Raw genomic sequence first — 2,500 nt, 5'->3', positions numbered from 1 at the left:
TTTATATATATATATATTCAAATATTTATCACATCTATTATATATCAATAAAAATTTAGTAAACATTAAATGTATATTAAATGATATATTAAGTAATTGTTTACGTTTCATAATGAATATTGAGTTCAGATTTGGCCCTCTGACAACTTTATATATATATATATATATATATATATATATATATATATATATATATATATATTCAAATATTTATCACATCTATTATATATCAATAAAAATTTAGTAAACATTAAATGTATATTAAATGATATATTAAGTAATTGTTTACGTTTCATAATGAATATTGAGTTCAGATTTGGCCCTCTGACAACTTTTTATATATATATATATATATATATATATATATATATATATATATTCAAATATTTATCACATCTATTATATATCAATAAAAATTTAGTAAACATTAAATGTATATTAAATGATATATCACATCTATTCTTTTTTATATATCCATACTTATAGAAACTAATTAGGTGTAAGAACAATGTATTATATGGGTTAATTAAAAATAATTAAATATAAAAATCTAAATATTTAAAAACTTTGGATTTATAAGAAAATAAGAAAAATAATGAATTATTAAAATTGATTTTTTTTAATCTTTTAAATTTAAATAAATAAACAAAATAAATTAATAATTATTAATTTGGTTAATTTAAAATAAGAAGGTAGGTTGATTAATGAAATTGATATTCATTTACTACTATATTTATTGTAATTATTACATTAAAGTATTGTGTGTAATTTAATAAAATATAAAAAACCATAAAATGACATGTGGAAAAAAAATTAATTTAAAATAACCACAAAATGACCTTTAGCAAACTGAATGATAGTGTGACGTATGGCAAAAAAAAAAAACTTTCATTTGTTAGAGTAGATTAAATTTTTCATTAATATCAACAATAATATTCTTTCAGAATAAATTCGTATCTATAAGAATAAGAGTGTATTCTAGTAGAACGAGAGTATCTAGAAATTTTTCTTTCAAAATAAATTCGTATTGATGCATTCTAGCACATAATAAATATAATAAACAAATTAATCTATCCCTATATATATATATATATATATATATATATATATATATATATATATATATATATATATATATATATAGGTTCATGTGACACAACTTAATTTTGTGAGACCGTGAGATACAATCCTAGTTACTCATTTGGTAGATAATAAAAACACTTTTAAAATGCAAAATAATTAAAAATTTTCAAAAACAAAATTTCAAATTTTATTTTTCGGAATTTATATTTTGTAAAAAAAAATACAAAAAAAATAATAATAAATAAAAAATAAATACCTTTTTTTAGATATTGTAGTAGAATATTAGAATATCCTACATATCTGACAAATCTAGTAGAACTATCTAACATTCTAAAAATCACATTAGAATATTTACAGTGTAATATTTTATTAGAATATTTCACGTATTTAAAAAAGATGGTAATTTTTTTATTAGTTTTTATTTTTTAGATAATTAAAGTACCGAAAATAATAATTAAAAAAAGAATTTTTGGATTTTTTTATTTTGCATTTTAAAATTATTTTTAGATTTGGTCTCACGATCTCACAAAATTAGTATGGTTTCAAAAAAACATAAACTTATAAATATATATATATATATATATATATATATATATATATATATATATATATATATATATATATATATATATATATATAGAGCTTAAGTAGAAACCATAATTAACAAGGAACCAAAAACCAACTGTAATCACCGGAAATTATAATTATCAATGGTCAAGGGATTGGATGTACACTTATACATTGGACGCACATAGATTGGAATATGGGTGTGTTTGGCAAAATTAGCTGGTAGCCGATAGCTTGTAGCGGGTTACGTGTAGCTTGTAGCTCCTAACATTTTGTTAAACACTAAATGAAGTAGCATTCGGATTTGGAGCATTTTGTTTAAACTAAACGCTAAAAGCTTGTACTGCCGAACAAAGCTTCATGTTCAAAACGGAGCGTTTTGTCAAACGCTAGAAGGTGTGAAACACTCTGTGCCAAACACGCCCTATACCTAAAAGCCCACCTCTTTTTTTCATTTGAATTTTTTTAGGCCTTTTTTTTTTTGTCGAAAACACCCAAATATAACGTTGTTCATGAGTTTTCGTCATCTTTCCACAGAAATTCAAGTTGATATATAAAGAATATTTTTTTTCTAAAAAAACGCACTTCATTATGTTGTTTTAATTGATATTTAAGTTTATTTTTATCCAAAAAAACTAATTATACCAAAAATCTCAATTTTTTATCCTCAATTAATTTACATTGACTTTGATTAAAGAAAACATCGACCAGTTCAGGTTCACACTATGAATCTGAACTATAATGTTTCACTTTTATCATTCATAATGTGAATCTAATTTACTATTTCAATCTTTGATCATTCACAAATTAATTTAATAATACTTTCATATGAATTGAAAATTACTTTCAT

Source organism: Lactuca saligna, chromosome 5, assembly GCF_052625555.1.
Source record: "Lactuca saligna cultivar CGN05327 chromosome 5, ASM5262555v1, whole genome shotgun sequence".
NCBI lineage: Eukaryota > Viridiplantae > Streptophyta > Magnoliopsida > Asterales > Asteraceae > Lactuca > Lactuca saligna.
The sequence above is the reverse complement of the archived record's forward strand: the minus strand, read 5'-3'. Positions refer to the sequence as shown.